Genomic DNA, 21,878 nt, shown 5'->3' with positions numbered 1-21,878 from the left:
ATTCATTTATCTCTCTATTTATTTACTTATTATTCATTTATCTCTCTATTTATTTATTTATTTATTTATTTTTCTCTCTATTTATTTATTATTTTCTGTCTGTTTACACTAGTTTACACTACCAAATCGCCTCTGTAAAAACCTGTTTCTATTATGTACAGCATAATAAATAAATAAATAAGCAAGAATTTTGAATGACTTTTTCCAATATTCAGATTTTTTGTGCTAGAAATGTTTGAGAATGAGTACATAGGTAGAAATAATGCCAGATTTGCATATTAGAAGAAAACTCACCTTTCTTTGGCTAATTCTCTTCTTTATTAGAAAAGTTGTCACACACACACACACACACACACACACACACAAACAAAATTTTTTTCATACGGTCAGTCAACTAGACCCAAATTTCACTTTAACACAATAATAAATACAATGCAATTATTAGAAAAAAAAAATATTTTGCAGCCTGTTTTATATGCAGCTCTGCAGTAAGAGTGTATTGTCCTCTGATCTAACTGAGAAATCTCGCTGTGGATTGTTTTATTTATAAATCATAGTTAGATATCTTAAAGAAAACTCCATTCTTCAGTTCTCGATTTGTATCAAATTGTGATGGCTGATTGATTTGAGCTCCAGCTGAATCCTTGTGAATTTCCGCTAACAAGAGAATATTTGAGCTCCACGGAGCTTTTGAACCCTTTAAAAGGGATCATCTTCTGAAGTCACAGTCACCTACGTACATATAGGTTTTCAGTCCATTACATCAGCTTACGTAAATGATCTTCACGGCTGTGAAAGATGGTTTTACCGCTGGAGCTGATGCCACCTAAACCAATGAAGCTCGCTCTGCTGAACCTCGGGCTAGGGCTGAAATTGCATACAAGCACACCATCCATTTCTTTATTTTGCAGTATTGTGCATATTATTTACATTTTATGCTAAATCGAATGTGCATTTGTCTCCAGTTTTGGTCATTTGTCGTTGCATAGAATATTTGTATAACCTGCTTCATCCCCTTAAATATTAGTCCTGACTTCCAATATGCTAAAATGAACTGTAACTTTTTTCTATGCTTCGTGGTTTGTTCAGACTATTACAATTCTATACATTTTCATTATGAATTAAATAACTAAATAAGTAAATATTTATTATATAAAAATTATTCATTTAGAGAATTTGATGATTCCAATAACAGCGCTACAGTGTATTGACTCGTGTATTTTACTTACTGACTTTATTTATTTATTTATTTATTTATTTATTTATTTATTTATTTATTTATTTATTTATTTATTTATTTATTTATTCATTTATTCATTCATTCATTTATTTATTTATTTAATTGATTGCACTAAAAATCTAATTGATGTGATGGTTTTATTTTTCATTTCAAGTTTTTGTTGAATTTTTAGTTAAGTTTATTTATTTATTTATTTATTTATTTATTTATTTATTTATTTATATACTTATTATCAGATTTATTTTAACAATTATATTTGTTACAATAATGAAAATGTATAATTAAAAAAACTATTATTATTTCAAATGTTGTTGTTATTATTATTATTATTATTATTATTATTATTATTATTAATATTATGCCTATTGTTAATTTAATATGACTTATTGCAAATAGATTAATGCAATCTTTCTAGATAATAAAATACCAGAATGTTTATTTGTTTGATTTTGTATGTGTTATTTTTGTTCAATTAGATAATATTTATATATTATATGGATTTGTATATTAGGTATACTTTAGTTAGTTAGTTAGTTAGTTAGTTAGTTAGTTAGTTAGTTAGTTAGATAAATAGTTGATTGTTTATTTAAATTATTATTTATTCATTTATTTAAAAATTTGCTCAAAGTTTTTGCAGTGATGCTTTCTTTTTTATTTAAAAAAAATAATATGTTTTTTGCTCAATTGTAGTTATATATTTATTCATGTATTACATATATTACTACTATTACTACTACTTCTACTACTACTACTACTACTACTACTATTATTATTATTATTATTATTATTATTATTATTATTATTATTATTATTATTATTATTATTATTATTTTATATTTATTATTAATTTATTAGATTAATCCAATCTGTCTAGACAGTGAAACACCACAATTTTTTGTTTGATTTTGAATGTGTTATTTTTTGCTCAATTACTGTATATATAATTTATATGTTATATTTATTCATGTATTAAGAATACTTTATTTGTTAATTCAATCATTTATTTTTGGTCTGTCTGTCATAAATATACATTTTCTTAAAATTTTCCTTCTTTAGACCTGCTGTAGTATATTTTCCGACCATACTATGACTTTTTATACTCGCTCATATGCAGTTCAGTCTTCAGCACTTCAGTCTTTCATTAGGCACATTTCACCCAGTTCAAGCCAGTTGAAGAGTCAAATCCTCCCGAATCCTCTGTCTGTTCCTCCGTTCCTCGGGTCAGTCCAGTGAAGGCCGAAAGGTGACGAGACCCACTAACCATCCTAGGCTTTTCCAGAAATGAGATCCTGCCCTCCATTTTCCAGCCAAGGCCTTGTGGAAGTGGCCCAACGTGAGGCTGCGAGAAATGGCCACCGGGCAGCCAGTGACGTTCTGTGGGCAAAAGGTTCAATTACTTCAGTTGTCGTAGAGCAATAAATGACAAATTAAGTGGCTGGCAGCGCCTACTGCTGCGAGAAGTGAACACCCGAATACTAATGCCTGACGCTGGAGGAGAGAGAAGCTCACTGAAAGCTCACTGAGACACAGAAGAGACCAGAATGCGATGTTATTACGTTCTGCAGCAATAAAATTAGGACCAGATGTCTCTACTGTATGTTTCAGGGACAGTCCAAATTTGTGTTGTGTTGTCCCTGAATGGAAGTTTTGTAAAGTGTAAACAACTTGGGTGTCAAAGTGGCTCAGTGGTTAGCACTGTCACTTACAGCAAGAAGGTTGCTGGTTCGAGCCTAGGCTGGATCAGTTGGCGTTTCTGTGTGGAGTTTGCATGTTCTCTCCGTGTTCGCTGTGGGATTTCCTCCGGGTGCTCCGGTTTCCCCCACAGTCCAAAGACATGCACTATAGGTGAATTGAATAAACTAAATTGGCCGTATGTGTGTAAATGCTAGAGTGTGTATGGGTGTTTTCCAGTGTTGGTTTGCGGCTGGAAGGGCATCTGATGCGTAAAACATATGCTGGATAAGTTCATTCCTCTGTGGCGACCCCTGATTAATAAAGGGACAAAGTCGAAAGGAAAATGAATGAATATAAACAACCATAATACTATATTAAACAAGAATAGTCAATATGGATGCTCTAGCAAAAAGGAAACCCCGCCTTCTAATAAACATGCCAATCATCGATCACTAAAGACTTATGATTTTCTGGGGGAGGGGCTTGGTTCACACGTGTGTTTTTACGACAGTTTGTGCAGCTTCATTGTGTGTCTGTCATAAATATAGGTTTTCTTAGGGTGCTTTCACCTGTAGATTGATTGTTTTGTTCCGAAAAAGGGATTAAAATTGTTAAAATGTTGATTTTTGTTCTTTGTGTGGTTCATTTTCACATGGCAAAGTTTCTAAATGGACCAAATTCATTAAAACAAGTCACGTGTGAGTAAACTCTCCTGACATTGGTCAGAGTTTGGTTTATTTTCCTGTATTCCGCTCAGCTGTCATTCGTTGTTATTTTAATTGAAATGATGCGAAATATAAGCAAAGAGGTGCACTTTAATTTTGAATGGTGACACCCACAGACAAGGCCACCAAATATAAATCAGAGGTAAGAATTCCTCATACATAGCCTCATTTCAATTGTTAATGGTTGTTAAATATAGATCTATCCTATATTAGAAGTCGCCTTGGTATTATATATATTTTTACTAGTTCAGTTAGACAGTCACTTTTGTATTCGACAGGAAACATACTTTTATCTTGTGGTGGGCAGAGTGAAGCTTCACAAAACACTGAAACAGTTAAAGCACATGTCAAAGCTTTGAAACGTTTCACAATCTGTCTCTAGATTAACACCTGGTGGTCATTTTTATATATATATTGCTTTAGAACAGCTTCAGCAAAGAAACAGTTATGCAAATTGAGTAATTAAACCCCACATTGTAGAGTTGTAGAGTTTTCAGGTGATTTAGTGAAGCGGTGAGAGTTCTTGACTATCATGCTAAGATTATGGATTTGAATCCAGGGTGAAACAGCTATAGATGTTAGTTTTTAAATCCTGTGTGCTTGCAAAGTGTTTTGTTTTGGCATTGGTCGGACATCCGAATGAACACTTTGTGAATGAATGTTTTGTTTTGGTCATAAAAATGAACATTATTAAAATATATCTTCATAATTTTAGAGTATTTGTACAAGTCGGGATTTTGAAATCTGGACATTTGTAGCACAGTTAATCTGTGTACACACACTGTCCACTAAGCTACATGAGATAGAGATTTTACTCACATTGTTAATCAATCGCAGATTGGCCAGCTCTCAGAACGCTGAAATGACTGATACTCTGAACTGCTTTAGTCACGTGACCTGGTGTTTCAAAACACTTTAGTCACTTGACCCGTGTGTTTTGGTTCACCTTGGTCACGTGACATTGTGTTTTAAAACACTTTAGCTTCGGGACTTCGCGTCGAAACATCTATTTGTAGGAATAACATCTCATCCTACTCATCATTCCCTCCTCTTATATGCCTATTACATATCCATAATACACTGTGATATACCCTGGTTTGTTAGATCATTGGATCAAATTGCTTTCTCACTACAACCAAATCTCTCTAGAGTTTGTTGCAACCAAGCCGAGACTCTCTTATTCAGGCAATCTCAGATATATTATTTTGGCTTGGATCAGAGCGTGATTGCGGGTTTCACATATGTACCAAATGTACTGAGGTAAGTGGGCAAGCGAAACAAGTTCCGAATCAAATATCTAAGTTTAAAAAGCCCCTTAAAAGCACTGCCTTCTTGTGAAGGAGCCAATCGTGGATTGCTATAGGCTGATGATTCTCCAAGAAAGGGGTTCAGTTTGGACATGTGCTTTTATGGCAGCTTCTGCAGCTTTATCGTATCCTTTTAGGTCGGTAAACGTGCTGTAATACTTGCCTCACAAACATGAGAAATATATCTACATAAAGCTTAAAATCGATACTTTTAAACAAACCAAATACAATTGAAAACAAATGTTTTCTGGCTTTGTAATCTGTATGAAATAAATTTGAGGTACTGTCTGACCTGTCTGACCTCATGATTTCCCACCTACGCCATTCAAACACGCATGACTGAAACCATTTGGACGCCCACAAAATTGTAAACAAAGAGATCTCTGGCTTTTTGGGATCACAATTCTTTTTTTTTTATGCTCAATTCACTTAAATAAAAAAATAATATAAAAAAATAATAATATCAAGCTAATCTACTCGATTCATGTTGGGACCATATAAAGGAATTGTGTGGAACCCAGAATTTTTTTTTAGAGTGTATTCTGCCACTACAAATAATGAAATAATCAATGTTTAAAATGTTACAGTCATCAAGTAATAAAAATATTAAATTATTATGGGTATATTTTGTGAATGTCAATAATTAGTGAATCTGTAAATGTTAACAGATAGTCTAAATAGTTTATGTTTGGAGTGGTTCAGCAGTTAACACACTGTAAAATATGATGTTGTAGTTGGCTTAATTAAAAACGTGAGTAAACCCATTGCTTTCAATTTAAGTAAATGAACTATGTACATATTTATGAAACTTAATAGTTCCAAGTTGCAATGGGTTTACTCACTTTTTTTTAAGTAACGTTTGTCCCATTGCCCTAAAATGTTTAAGTAAATGAATTATGTGCATAATAACAGTTACAGTTACAAGTTACATCAGGTTTACTTGCTTTCTTTAAGTCTTTAACTTTACTTTTCAATTTCAATTTATTAATATCAATCAATTTTTACCATAACACCAGTATATTTCGGTTCTCTTTTCAAAATATTATTCAATCATCAAGACAGAGGACAAGCTATAGTGCTATTTATGTACTTATTTTTTACACTATTCACCGGCAGTGTTTTGCTTTTAAAAGTATCTTTGTGCAAACACGTATGTTAATAAATGCAATGCAGTAATTAGCAGGGATTGATTTTGTTGTCAACGTTTTTGATGCATCTTAGCAGCATGAGTGTTTGCATTGATCTGCGGTGTATGAAGTGCATTCATCATATGTAGATGTGCTTGTATTTTTCATGATTAGATACGTCAACTTGAACAAGCTAAATGAATATGTATGGCATGTGTGTGGGAAAGCTTGAGGTTAGGTAGTTAATGCCACATCCACTATAATATGTGTTATATTGAAAGTTTTATTTGCAAATGACAATAGATGACAATAGCAATATGTGTGTTTAATCAGTAAGGCTTGTATTTGTTTTGGTAATAGCATGAGAACGCACAGAACTTGTCATTCACTGTCCACTTTTGCTCTTATTTATTTTTGTGCCTTTTCACTGGCTTTTCCATTTCACTGTTTTTGCATTTCCAACATAAATGCCCCATTACCTCCACTGTGAAGAACTCGAAACACGCACACTAAAAAATAACCTTCAGACTCTGAGAAGAGACTAAAGAGATCAGTGGCATTCAGTAGACATTTTCACAGTGCTATTAAAATATATATTCATTTATTTATCTATCTATCTATCTGTCTATCTATCTATCTATCTATCTATCTATCTATCTATCTATCTATCTATCTATCTGTCTGTCTGTCTGTCTGTCTGTCTGTCTGTCTGTCTGTCTGTCTGTCTGTCTGTCTGTCTGTCTATCTATCTATCTATCTATCGGTCTGTCTGTCTGTCTGTCTGTCTGTCTGTCTGTCTGTCTGTCTGTCTGTCTGTCTGTCTGTCTGTCTATCTATCTATCTATCTATCTATCTATCTATCTATCTGTCTATCTGTCTATCTGTCTATCTATCTACCCACCCGTTAATCCATCTATCTATCTATCTATCTATCTATCTATCTATCTATCTATCTATCTATCTATCTATCTATCTATCTATCTATCTATCTATCTATCTATCTATCTATCTATCTATCTATCTATCTATCTATTTATTTATTTATTTATTCATTTATTTATTTTAATGGATTATTATAGATTATTATTTTTTTGTATTATTTGTTATTTTTAAATGTATTAGAAGCGCTTATTTGTTTGACTTTCTTTTAAAATACTTTTGAAATTGTGTTTTAGTTAAAAAAGAAAACAGGATATATATATATATATATATATATATATATATATATATATATATATATATATATATATATATATATATATATATATATATTGGTCAGAAGCTATTATTAGGGATATGTACACTGTAAAAAATAGGGATATGTACATTGTAAAAATGTATTAGTTGACTTTTATTTTAAACCTGTTGCCATACAATGGTTGAATGATAAAATAAATAAACTGCAATAATTATACCAAAACTAAGTTAATTCAACTTATCTCAACTTTTTATTCACTATTTAACTTTTACAGTCTTTTAGTTTTCTTTGTGACAACTTTAATTGTTTTATGTTCAATGTAAAGGTCTTTAAACAACCAGGTTAACTTAATTGATTTCTGTTGCCACAACCTGAAGAAATTGTGTGTGACCCATGTGTGTGACCCATTCATATATATATGAATGGGTCAATGGGTCACAATTAAAGTTTTATTATAATTTTATTCATATATATATATATATATATATATATATGAATAAAATTAAAATAAAACTTTAATTATAATAACTTAAATTATAATTATGAATTTATAATAGCACAACAATGTTGTGATTTTGGTCAAGCATTAATTTGAAGTGTTTCCAGGCTTCATCATAGATTCATCATAGATCAACATTGAGCTTTCTCTCCTCCTTTTTTTTGCCGTTTCTGATAGACAGATTTATAGATAGATGGATGGATGGTGGGATGGATGGTAAATTTGTTATAATAATTACATTAACTTAATCAATTTGTGTTGGGACAACATGAAGGAATTGTATAAAGCCCAGCATTTATTTTACAGTCTAAAAGATTTTAATTTCAATTACATTTTTTTTAAATAAATTAATTACATTTGTACTTTTGATCATTTATTTTATAAATATTTATAATATAAAAAAATAATGCTGTGAATTTGGTCAAGCATTGGTTACAACTACATCCATTCCCTTTAAAAGGTAACTCTTTCCAAAATGTGTTTGCAATCTTCACCGACACCTTCATTTCACATTTGTTTTCAGACCGCAGACCATTAAAGGTATCTAGGCATCAAGCTTTCTCTCAATCTTTCTTTTGCCATTATAGATAGATAGATAGATAGATAGATAGATAGATAGATAGATAGATAGATAGATAGATAGATAGATAGATAGATAGATAGATAGATAGATAGATAGATAGATAGATAGATAGATAGATTTAAAATGAGCTGAAATAATTCTTAAGTTTTTTTGGGACGACAACTTAATTGTTTGTGTTCAATCCACTCAAATGTTTTAAATCAATTAGGCTAACATAATTTGGTCAAGCATAGTTAGTTACAATAACCTCAACTACATCTATTCATGAAAAAGTCTTCCCAAGACGTGTTTGCAATCTTCAACAACACCTCCATTCAGCATCCCATCATTTGTTTTCAGACCCCAGACAATGAAATGTATCCAGGCTTCGTCGTAGATCAGCATTGAGCTTTCTCTCCTCCTTTCCTTTTTTGCCGTTTCTGATTTCGTAATGAGTTTCCCGAGGAAGTGCTGCTGTGCAAATCCTGGCAGCGGTGCGATTCATATCATTGACTGACTGTCAGCAGACGGCCTTAAGTCACGGGAGCATCAATGAATCAATGTTTAAGCTGAGTGAATGGCGGAGCTCTACCTGCGGGTCACAGAGATCATAAATAGCCCAGTTATGAAGGAGGAGAATAATCACTCCACCGCCTGCTTCCAGACATCAGCCTTTGTGTGCATGCTTGCTTGTTGTGTGGATCAGATTCTGTTGATTTACCTGAAGAACAACCTTGAGGCGTTGTTATGCATCACTGTTATGCATGGATTCGGATGGTTTATTAGAGCTGCTCGCTGCTAATGTGACTAGTATCGCATTTATTCATATTCATACAGGTATATGCTGTGAATATATGTTGGCTTCTGAAGGATTGTGTGGCACTGTGTATGCGTGGGATGGTTTGTTAGTTTTATGCGTATAATGACATTGGTATTAAAAGGTAAACATGGCTTTATGAGTGTGTTTGCATAAATCGAAAAGATTGAAAGTTATTTTAATGGTGTTTTGTGAAGCTGCGTAAGTTTTCTGGAGACTATACTGTGTGCGCAGTTTTAAAATTATTGCATTTTTTCAGCAGCTCAAAGTTAGTTGTTTTTTTTTTTTTACAGAATTGTTCCGATTTTTCAAGAGTTTTTTCTCAGAATATTCTCTATTTATACAACCCAGACTAGAGATCTGCACAAGACTAAATTTTGAATCCCGCTCCCGCCCACCCCTGCCAGGTTTTAGCCTGAACCCGACTGCTCCCGCTTATATTTGTTCTCCCTGTTTCCTACCCGCCGCGCCCGTTTCCGCTAACGGACGCGGGGAGAACAAAACTGAAAACCACCCAGCTATACAGTGTCCCGACAGCTTATAAAAAGCTGCTGGTATAAACACACACACACACACACACACACAAGCACAAGCAAGTGACACACACACAGACAGTGTCTCGCTCTCTCTTTCATTCACAAACACACACACGCACACAGAGAGAGAAAGAGAGAGAGAGGGGGGGTAAGGGAGAGGGAGACAGTACAAAGCTCTCTCTCTCATTCGCACACATATAGACAGCAACAAACAAGCTAAACGCAGCATTATGCTGTCTCATTCGCACATACATACACGTGTTCGTTCGCTCGGAAGTCGGAAGCGATATTGTTAGACTGCCCGCTCCCATCAAAAATAAACCCGTTACCGACCGCTCCCGCGCTGTCACTAAGGCAGTATCTTTTCAAAAGGTACATATTTGTAGCTGAAGGGTCCATAATGGTACCTTAAAGGTACTTTTTAGGTACATTTGGACACTAATATGTACCTTTGAGGTACCAGTGGGGACTCTTTGGGTACAAATGTGTATCTTTTGAAAAGGTACTACCCCACTGACAGCTCCTGTACCTTTATTTCTGAGAGTGTACACTAAAGTCTCTGTTTTTTTTCTTCTTGGTTGTTGTTTTGGTGAGGGATGTCTATACCAACCTAGGCTCATTCTGAATACGTACCCCTGTATATATTTCTGGAGACCACCAAATATGTCCCTGGAGGTATGGTTTTTGCAGCCTGATCTCACGAGGAAACGTGAGATTGTGAGAATTTTACGTTTTGTCAGTTTAGTGGCTAATTCGAGTTTTAGTCGTGCGAAAAAGTACAATTTTTAAAAAGGAGGCGTGGCACCCAACCCCACCCCTAATCCCAACCGTCACTGGGTGATAAGCAAGTCGTACTAAATTGTATAAATTAGATTGTATGAATTCACAGTAAATGATGTATGCACTGCATATACACTGTATATACAGTTATTCTCCTGTGAAATGTATTATTTTTCAAAACAAGTTAATAAGTCTTGTTTAACAAAGATAACATTTACAGTGTTCCTTTTATGCTTGCTATAGTCTGGAGAAAGTCTTATTTCTTTTAGATTTATTTATTTATATTTTTTTGTTTGTTTGTATACTTGTATTTTTATGGTTTCTTTGTAAGGTCAATAATATTAGCCCCCCTTTATATATATACACGATAAAACCCAACAGTCAACTTTATCAAATGAAATGAGTGTAGTTAACTCAAAATTGACTGAAAGTTAATTCTACTCATTTGAAAACAGCTTTGAACTCAGTGTTGAATGTAATGAGTTAATTAGATACCTCATTACTTCAGCTTAAATGGATTAAGTTCACAGTAATCATTAGGGTAAGTTTTTTAACCTTAATGATTTGTTGAAATCGGTTTTCTCAAATGGTTTGAGTTACCTTAACTGTTTAGGTTTTACAGTGTACCCTTATAGATCACTGGAGAACATTCAATATCACCAGAACTACAAAGCTGCTACTGAACTACAACTCCTGTCGTGCACCTCACACACACCTGTTCTGGATCACCGATGATTGCACACACACAGCTGGGAGCTCTTTTAAGACTGATTACACGGACTATATAGAGCACTCATAGTGCCACACACTTTGCTGAGTCTTGTAATTGTAACACCACAAAGCCTTTCCTAGCTTAGCCTTTCTGTGTTTCTTGACCCTAACCTTGTTTCATTCTCTATGTTATTGCCATCTGTACCGACTTTATTGCCTGTTACCAGGACTACGCATTTGAATTACCCTCATTTTACTGTTACTGTGTGTGTGTGAATAGATGTTAAATATTGATATTGAAAGACTAAAATCTAGTTAGTTAGTTAGTTGTGTTCTTTATTATTGGCAGTCAGGAGGTTATGAACACCAGGGTCAGTTTGTATTCATCAGGACTGACATCAGCTGCTGCCCGATACCACAACAGCATCACAACATGCCATCTTAACAGCATGTCATAGTTAAAAACAGTAGGACTGCATTTAAAGCCATCTGACTTCACTGATGTCTCATTCAGTGAGAGCTTTTTCTTAAACCAGAACAGTGGGAAGTGAACACATGACAGCTTTTTCACTGAATGAATGAGACGGATGATGTGAGAGCATGACGTTTGTCTTCCGGATCTGCCTCTTTGAGCTGCCAGTGTTAATTATGACGAGAGTGTGTCCTCTCCATCATTTCTCTGTGTCTGTAATGAGATGTTAAGGCTGATTCTGCAGGTGCTCCAGTCTTTAAAGGTCCTCTGAAAAATGTGCCTTTTTAATTCAATGTTTGACGTAATCTTAACTGAAATGTTTTGTTTATATCACAACTGTACCAGTCAGAGCTGTTGAACTCAACTCAATAGTAATACTGAATCTGACCCCCAATTTCTCCACTTTAAAATACAGCTTTTTTGTCTAATTCAAAAGGGTTAGATTTTTGTGGCACGATTTTTGTAGGTTTTGTGGCACGATCATCTTTGTGATGCCATATTTTCCCTCTCCCAGCTTATCCAGAGTGGTGTTTAGCAAGTTTCGAAATAACTAATAGGTTCAGATCAACACATTTTGAGTATTGTTCATTATTTTCTTATATTTGCAAGTGTGTAAAGCCGTACACGCGGTTTGTTTGTTTGTATACTTTATTGTCCCTCAAGGGGAAATTTTCTGTAGATTCAATTCAATTCAGCTTTATTTGTATAGCGCTTTTACAATGTAGATTGTGTCAAATCAGCTTCACATAAATGGTCATAGTAACTGGAACAGTGTGGTTCAGTAACTGGAACAGTGTGGTCCAGGTTTTAGTGTTTAAGTTCAGTTCAGTTCAGTTTAGCTCAGTTCAGTGTGATTTAATCATTACTGAGAGTTCAAACACTGAAGAGCAAATTCATCGATGCGTAGCTTTACCAATCCTGAACCATGCGAGGCAGTGGCGACAGCGGAGAGGGAAAAAAAAAACTTCACCTGATGGGAGTGAAGAAAAAAAACCTTGAGAACCAGACTCAGTTGGGCATGACCATTTTAATTTCTCCGCTGGCCAAAAGTTCATTCTTCATTCGCCGAGCACTTTAGCAGGTTCTGACACAATAACAATTTAAAAGAATAAGTCAACATGCAAAAGAATTTCAAACACTATTGTTCAGTGTTCAATAGTCTGATTACACTGGAATAGAAGAGTTCTTAAGTCTGTTCCGTTTCCAGCGGAAAGTTCTGTATCTTCTTCCAGAAGGTAAAAGTTCGTAAGATGGGAAAAGTACATGAGATGGGTTACTTAAAACTCTTTTCGCTTCATTCAGAGTGCATTGCTCGTAGAGTGTTTGTATACTGATAAAAGTTTCAGATCCTATTAGTCTTGTAGCAGTTCTGATAATATTAAACATTTTTGATTTCAGGTTTACAGAAAGATTGCCATACTATGTAGATTGACCATACCTGATAACACTTTCAAACACAGCTTGATAAAATAAGTACATGATTTTCTTATCAACACCATAAAACCATAACATTCATATAAAATATAGTCTTTGGTGAAGCTTTTCACAGGTCCAGTTTACGTGAGTGTCCCATGTTAGAGACCGGTCTATGTGAATTCCCAAATACTTGTATGACTGTACCTGAGTGATTTCTTGACTATGTACAAACACTGGTAAATGCTCGACAACACACTTGGGATCAAAAATTATTTCCTTTTTTTTTTTTTTTTTTGTATTTACTTTTAAAATGTTTTCATCACCCCACTCAACAAATGAATTAATTTCAGAAAAGTAGACAGAAACAGGATCTTGTTTGTTCAGCAAGCTTAAAATTACCGTATTGTCTGAATATTTTAATGCCCTTGGTTTGAATGCCCTTTGACATGATTAAATACTAGTTTTAGCATCAGCAATTTTCAAGGCAATTTTATTTATATAGCACATTTCATACACAGTGGCAATTCAAAGTGCTTTACATAAACATGATTAAAAAAGACAAGTTTAAGAAAATAAAAACAAATTATAAAGATTATTAAAAAACAGATAAAACAGATAAAAATGTGTTAAAATGGGTTATAAGATTATGAAAAAGAAAAGAAAAACATAATAGTGCAATCTGTCGGACACAGCACAGTGCTCATTCAATAAAGACACAGCTAAATAGATGACCTTGATCTCTTGACCTTATTTTTTGTTGTTTGACCCTATTGCCAAGGTACGCATTCACCTTGAGAAACTCATCTCTGTTCCCAAACGCAATGACTTCAGTTTTCTCTAAACAAAGTTTTCATTAAATTTCATCAGTGCATTGGCAGAGGGTGTCAATGGGGCTGTAGTCATTAGGCAGTAAGGCTAGGTAGATCTGCGTGTCATTAGCATGGTTGTGGTAGGAGATTTGGTTCTTTCTCATAATTTTTCTCAGAGGAAGCATATAAAAGTTAAACAGAAGAGGTGCCAGAATTGAGCCTTGTGGAACTCTGCACGTCATGGGTGTCCACCTTGATCTATGTTTACCCATCCTGACATAGCAACCTCTCCCTTCAAGGTAAGATCTGAACCATTTGAGGTCTATCCCAGACAGCCCAACCCAGTTTTCCAGCCTATCCAGAAGTATGCTGTGATCGACAGTGTCAAATGCAGCACTGAGATCGAGTAGTACCAGCACTGTTAGTTTGCCAGAGTCTGTTTGCCTGAGTCTGGCGGATATCATTGATTATCTTTATAAGAGCGCTCTCTATAGACCTTTTTCATGGCTGCTGCATGGAGGGCGCCATATCGACCAGCGTCTTCCGGTAGAATGCCAAAAACTTCCATTTACAACGTGAACATCTGGTATTTTGCGCTCCGAAAATGGGTTTCAATGACGTTTTTAATGGATAACAAGCGCGGTTCAAGCTCGTCAGAAATACGAGAAAAACGTTCTCCTAGTTCACGTGTCTGCCGTCAGAAATACAGTGTGTGCGTTCCCGGCCTGTCAGCTGTTAGCTCAGCGGCTCTTTAACACACACACACACACACGCACACACACACACACACACACACACACACACAGAGAGAGAGCGAACCAGAGTACTGGCATGAAACTATGAAAGTCGTGCAATTTACAAAAATGACCAATAAAAGTCTGTTATTGATCCTCTGCTGGCTGATTTGCTGTTCATTCTAATCGCGAGCCGTTTGTGTTTTATTAAGTGTGTTGTTTTTACCAGGGTTTGTGTTTTTCTGTCATTTCGAAATGACACTAGCCTATATTTTCACTTTGTCACAGTTATTAAATCAGTGTGTCAGTGGCACAGTACAGGCTACGTGTGTGTGTCAAACATTTTGGTGAATTACATTTGTTTGGGCTGGTTATATATTTGAAATAAAGAGAAAATGTTGACTTTAGCGATGACGAGGCTTCATTTAAACTGCAGAAGATGCCGTCTGACAACGAGGGGAAAACGCCTCACAGCAGCTGTTTTCCATCCTATTAGATCGCATTTCTTTAAATGATCAGTCCAGGAGATGGTGCTGATGGACAACAGTATTAGTTCAAAGAGGATAAAAGCAGGTAAAATAGACTAAAACTATTGTTTCAAAGCTGTCCAAATGTGACTGTTTACACGCATCAGCTGCCGACCGGAAGTTCTTCGCATTCTCCTTGCGCATACACGCAAAGCATAATGGGTAATTTTGCGTTCCAAGAAAAAGGTCTAAACTGTGATGTGGTTTGAAACCAGATTGACAATTTTTAAGTAGTTGGAGCATTGTAAATACTCACACTCGCCTCCCTCGCCATAGTAAGCTACGGAGACATAGCACATATGAGATAAATGACGTCAATACATAATAACCGGTTATGATTATTAATGAACCGATACCAAATTGTCCGTGTCTGCATTGCACTGCACCGAAGAAACCATTAATTTTTACACCTCAAATAGTCAGACTTGCTCCTATTGATGTAATCAATCTGGCAATCTACTCTTGCGTTTGCTTTGAACCAGATGTGCAATACCTAGTTCAACCACTGGGTGTCAAACTTACTGTACCTGTAAATAACAGTAGCATATACATGAATTTCGCTGCTTGTTGAAAAATGAGTTAAAACGACACAATTCTTAAGGCTTTTTAGGGCAACAACTTAATTGTTGTATGTGCAGTCTACTTAAATTAGTAAAAATGATCAAGTTAATTTAATTGATTTGTGTTGGGATAACATGGAAGATTTGTGTGCAACCCAGCATTTTACAGTGTAGATATCTTAAGTCTAACATATTTATATCACCTAAAGAATGTTAATTTATCATTTTTGGGGAAATCTTTACCATCATATGATCAGAGCAGAAGCCTATCAGAGGTTTCCACAGATTCAGAAAGCGCGTCAGTGATTGTGAAGCGTGTGTTTGAGGGATCAGTGGCGGAGACTGATATGATGCCGGACTCATTCATCAAGCCTCTGCTCGGTGATAAATAAAGCCAGAGCCGCTCTCAATCTGCTCACATGCAGAAGATGGACGAGAGCCAGCAGATACAACATTTACATGCAAATCCATTTACAAAGACTAAAAAGAGGCCATTCATTTACACTCAGTCACTTTCGCTGTGATCGATCAGATCGTTCGCTGTCTCTCCCGTTTCCCAGTCAGCAAGTTAAAACTTACCGCACTCTAAAAAAATGCTGAGTTGTGTCAAATGTAGACAATCCAAAGCAGAGGGATAAAAAAAATGTATACATTATATTTAAAGTCCACATGAACTTGAAAGTGTTTGTGTGTTTCCCAGTGATGGGTTGCAGCTGGAAGGGCATCCGCTGTGTAAAACATATGCTGTGTAAGTTGGCGGTTCATTCCACTGTGGCGACCCCCTGATTAATAAAGGGACTAAAATAAAAAGAAAATGAATGAATGGGAAGTTGCTGGGATTTTATTTCAGTATGTTGATGTATTTCCAGTCTGATCTCACGAGAAAACCTATGTATTTCACGTTTTGGCAGTTTAGTGGCTAATTTGTACGAATTCGTACGAGTTCAGTCGTAAGAAAATGTACGATTTTAAAAAGGAGGCGTGGCACCTACCCCCACCCCTAAACCCAACCGTCATTGGGGGAAATGTACGAATTAGATCGTACGAATTTGTACGAATTAGCCACTAAATGAAAAAGTTACGAATTGCCGTGAGATTGTGTTGGTATTTCCGACTGTAGCAGAATATTGAGTAGAGGCAGGGCTTTCTTTTTGCACATCATTTTCTCATAGCAAGAGGGGTGGGGCTAAGAACATTGTGTCAAAATGACATCACTCCAAACTCGGAGACAAATGGTTAGACTTTGACTGAAGATTGGTGGATTAACCTGCGCAGATTAATTGTTCACCTAAAGAATAACAATCTGCACTAGCAAAATAAACATTGTACATTTTGATTTCAACTCAACAGTTGGGGTTGTCCATATCTGTTCCAAATAAGGATTTAAAGAACTCTTCAAAGCATCTACAGCAGGGGTGTCAAACTCAATTCCTGGAGGGCCGAAGCCCTGCACAGTTTAGTTCCAACCCTGCTCCAACACACTTACCTGTAGGTTTCAAACAAGCCTGAAGGACTCAATTAGTTTGATCAGGTGTGTTTAATTAGGGTTGGAACTAAACTGTGCAGAGCTGCGGCCCTTTTGGAACTGAGTTTGACATCTGTGATCTACAGTATCATCAAATACAAAGATATACATAATAGATTTTTTTTATTTTTTCTTTAGAAAATGTTATTTAAAAAAATATTAATTAAAAAATAGTAATTAAATAAATCTATTAGACCTCTTTTCTTGTAAATAAGCATTTTCTATCAGGCTCCTCTGATTTGGTTCAGAAGTTTATTTTAATAGATAATTAAAAGGTTATAAGCTAGTAAATAAAATAACTTTTTTTTTTCAAATATGTCACTTTTTTCTTTGGTTTTTAACAAGGTTGATTTTCTTTTGCTTCAAAACCAGCTAAATTCACTTGTGCTTTTATTGCAAAAACCTCTAAATCCACCCATTGCGACAAGACAGTCTAATTAGAATTTTTTTTACACATACACATAAACACATAAAACACATTAAACAAACCATCTGGAATTAAAAATACACCTGTCAAGTAAGTGGCGGTTCATTCCGCTGTGATTTCAATGGCTGCTCTCACTCGTACATGAAGGTCAATACTCAAATTGAATGCACAAACAAAAACAATGGGTGGTGTTTTGAGGCTGGGCTAGACACTACACTGGTATGCCTACAGTATCTCTCTCCCTCACGACAAACGGATTAAAACAATTTACCTGTATGGTGTCAATCCAAACTCTCGGACATCAGGCCAGATATTCTTTTTCCTTATTCTGTTAAATGTCTGTAAGTGTGAACTTGTAAAAATTATTAGTATTTTATTTTTATTTTTATTAAAGGTAAAAATCATGTTTATGTTAATTAAGGGTTTTTAATTTAAAACATTGCAATCTAAGAGTGCCACGGTGGTGCAGTGAGTAGCATGATCGCCTCACAGCAAGAAGGTTGCTATTTCCTCTGGGTCCACATCGCCCCCGCAGTTTAAACACATGCGACATAGGTGAATTGAATGAGCTAAGTTGGCTGTAGTGTATGAGTGTGAATGCAAGAGTGTATGGATGTTTCCCAGTGTTTGGTTGCAGCTGGAAGGGTATTCGCTGTGTAAAACAGTTGCTGGAATAGTTGGTGGTTCATTCCCCTGTGGTGACCCCTGATCAATAAAGAGACTAAGCTGAAAAGAATAAATGAATAAAATGGCCCAGACGATCTTTCTGCATGAGGTTACATGTGTAAATACCTCCTCCAGGTGCTCCAGTTTCCCTCACAGTCCAAAGACATGCTGTATAGGCGAATTGAAGGAACTAAATTGGTGTGTGTGAGTGTATGGGTGTTTCTTACCATAGTGCTGTGTTGTGGCTGGAAGGGCATCCGCTGTGTAAAACATTTGCCATAATATTTGGTGGTTCATTCCTCTGTGGCAAACATTGATAAATAAGGGACTAAGCCGAAGGAGAATGAATGAATGATTGGTGATTCCATTAATCGTTACTCATGCGATACTAAAATGCGCATTAACACAGACCGATGGAAACCCAGCTACTTACCTGAAACACATCACTCAGAGTCAGAATGAGCTTTATTCCCTTATTAGGTGTCCACAAACACACCAAAATTGGCTCATTCTGAAAACATACCCCTGTATACATTTCTGGAGATTGCGAATTATGTAGCCAGTGGTACGTATGGCTGCATTTCGTCTTTAAAACAAACACTACAGGGTGGCATGACGCCATTCCTTTTCCTTTACCTTCATATGGACTGCTTTCCCGCTGTTACCAGTTTGTCCAGTAGCTCGCTGTGTATGTTGGAGAATTTGAGACACAGAGCGAAATTGTCCGTGATGATCCCGCATTGTTTCTGGGGAAGAATGGTTCCAGAAAGTGAGTAAATACAAAAACAAAAGCCAAAAAAATAAAATAAATCAGTAAATAATAGAAGAAGAATGTGGTAAAATCTGAAATCTGAAAGGACTTTTCTTTTTTTGAATTGTTTTTGAGAACACTGTCGGTTGGGTTTAGGGAATGAGGTGGGTGGGGGTATCAGTCGGTTGGTCAGTCATTCGACAGTGGCCTCTGGTGGATTTATGTGAGAACAACAAGCACGAATGGCTGAGAAATTTACAATAGAGTCTAGCTTGCAGATTTGCTCCAGGCTTGCACACTCGGACCTGCACTCTCAGGCAACCACGCTTCCTCTGCAAGTGACGTCATTTAGGCCGTACTCACACTAGGTACAGTTGCCTCAAACCGGGCCAAAGCACGCTTGTCCCCCCTCCCGTCTCCCCCGACGGCCCGCGCTCACACCACAAACGGGCTTCGGCACGCTTACGTCATCGCTGCTGCGCTGTTCAGTGAGAAGCGCTCTCTCACTCAGTAGCACAGTGGAGATTTCTCTAGTTATATCGATTCAGTCGTTTGATATGCCGTCAAATATTTCGCCAAACAATCCTTAGAGATGCGGGGACACGCAGTCAGATATTTCGCCGAACAGATCCACCACTTTTGGCGCTTATAAACAATCATAAAGCCCTTGTCCTGCAGGAATGAGGAGGTTTGCTGAAGGTGCAGCTGTCGTGCTGTGAGGGGTTTGCGTCTTTAATAAACTGCGGCAGTTTGCGTTCACTGAACAGTAAGAATGATTAATAAATCCATATGAAACAGTGCCTTAAAAGTCACGTCTCGCTTTCAGTTTCGGGCTTTGGCGCGTTTTGCACTCACAAGCCTACCTCCCAAGTGAACCGGGCTCAGGCACACCTCTTCCAACCGGGCCAGGGCCGGCCAAGTGAACCGTGCTTGAGCCCGATTAAGCGCACTCACACTTCTCAAACGATCCGGGAAACGGGCCTGGGCACGGTACGGATGGCATAGTGTGAGTAGGCCCTTACAGTTGCCACCTGTGGCCACTTGCATGAAAGTCTTTCGGTTACATAAGGGTGTCCCTTAGGTGGAGAAATCTCAGAGGTAACGGATTTCATTAAGTTCATTGCAACAAACTTCTTATCTGTCACTCAAGTGCTTTTTTTTTCTAAGCGTTTTACATTAACGTAGTTTCTGGCAACATAAGGCGACAGGCGCCAGAGTTGCTATAGTTACTTAAACAGACCATAATGAACCATGAATGCTTACCTTGCAACAGCTCTGTCTGCAGTAATGTTACTCATCATCTGTGTCGCTTTCTTTCCATTAAGCGAGTCGAGACAATCCCTTATTCAGTCAATCTCGACATTGTGTGGAGGTCCTATAAAACCGGGCTGGGATCATGCAGAGACTGTTGAAGCTGCGCTGCAACTGTGATTTCATATGGATGCACTCCTGCGCAGACATGCCTATTTATCAAGAATAGTTAAAAAGAATAGTTGCCCAAGTCATTTGTAGAATCATTGCTGTAAGTCCAGAATGTGTATCTGTTAGTTGTAATACTACAACTCCTTAAAACGTTTAAAATAAAAACAAAAATTCAAATTTGCCAGGTGTTTTTTTTTTTATTTAATTTTTTTATTCATACCTGTGGAAGAATACCTTGTGTGTATTTTTAGACTGGTATTTAGTTGATATAAATAATAAGCTTTACTGGTATGAATGTTAATAGTAGTCTGCTTTGGTAAATTTACATCAAAGCATATAATAATATGATGAATATACTAATTGCTTTTCGGCGGGTGGGGGGGGTCTGTCATGGTGGTCAACTTAAGTACTTAGAATTATTTCACAACGTCGCCACTGTCAACGCAAACTAACTGGAAACTGACTTTTAGTTTATTTGTGTTGATTTCAAGTGACGTGACAGGTGCAGGTGTCGATTGTAAATGACGTCACTTGCATAGAATGTGTGGGTGCCTGAGCGTGCAAGCCTGAAGATGCAAGTGCAACTCTGCAGCCAGGCCCTTCTCGAAATTTGAGTTCTCAAAAATCATACACAGCATCTTCTGGTGGATTCGCGAAAACAAAAACTGCAAAAAATTGTAGCTCCTGGGACGTATCTGACGCTGTCCAGAAATGTATATAGGGGTACGTAATCAGAATGAAACTTAATTTACCAAAACAGCAACCAAGAAGAAAAATCAAAGAGACTTTAGTGTGATGGAGAACAGTATCCGTTGTGTCTGTGAGGGGGAGTTGCATTTGTTTGCTGACAGAGAAAGAGATAGATAGAGAGAGAGAGAGAGAGAGAGAGAGAGAGAGAGTGCTGCTGGTCGTCTCATCCCTCAGCTGTGATAGAAACGCCTTTAACATGCTGTAGAAGCAGCGCCTGTGGGATCCTCCTCCTCCTCCTGCTGCTGTTTTTGATGAATTTTTCACTCTTTTTCTATCTCGCCATCGACTGTCATTTATTAACAAGTCCCCCAGGTTAAGTGCTGTTGTTGATTGTTTTTTTCTTCTAGCCCGTGTGTTTGCCGTTTGTTCAAGACATTGATCGTTTTGTAGCTCATCCTCGGCTGTGTTTGGCTGAGAATTATCGAGATGCTGTAAATGTGAACACATTGGGGTCTTTTTTACCAATGTAATTGTCATTTTTGCAGTTGCACTGTGGGATAATTAGTTTATTTTCTTCGGATATTTATGATCAGATTTAGAAATGTTCTCATACATGATGTTAAACACATTATTTAATGCGTATTCATGTACTAGCAAGTATTTCATTGATTCATTTTTCTTGGCTTAGTCTTTATTTCTGAGG

At 36.4% G+C, this 21,878-nt stretch overlaps 1 protein-coding gene and 1 long non-coding RNA gene across 6 annotated transcripts in view; both read left to right on the top strand.

Annotated features, from left to right (window-relative positions):
- The window catches only part of LOC100333709 (leucine-rich repeat transmembrane neuronal protein 4), a 464,907-nt gene that overhangs the window by 276,852 nt on the left and 166,177 nt on the right, over positions 1-21,878 (top strand). The gene's annotated exons all lie outside the window — the stretch shown is intronic.
- LOC147842545 (uncharacterized) lies at positions 10,941-19,106 on the top strand. The gene is made up of 3 exons (XR_015497510.1): positions 10,941-14,560; positions 15,026-17,109; positions 17,306-19,106. It is a non-coding gene; the product is annotated as an uncharacterized LOC147842545 (long non-coding RNA).

This window comes from Danio rerio, chromosome 8 (genome assembly GCF_052040795.2).
Source record: "Danio rerio strain M-AB ecotype USA chromosome 8, GRCz13ab, whole genome shotgun sequence".
Classification (NCBI taxonomy): Eukaryota; Metazoa; Chordata; class Actinopteri; order Cypriniformes; family Danionidae; genus Danio; species Danio rerio.
Note: the sequence above shows the minus strand (reverse complement) of the source record. Positions and strands in the feature narration are given on the sequence as shown.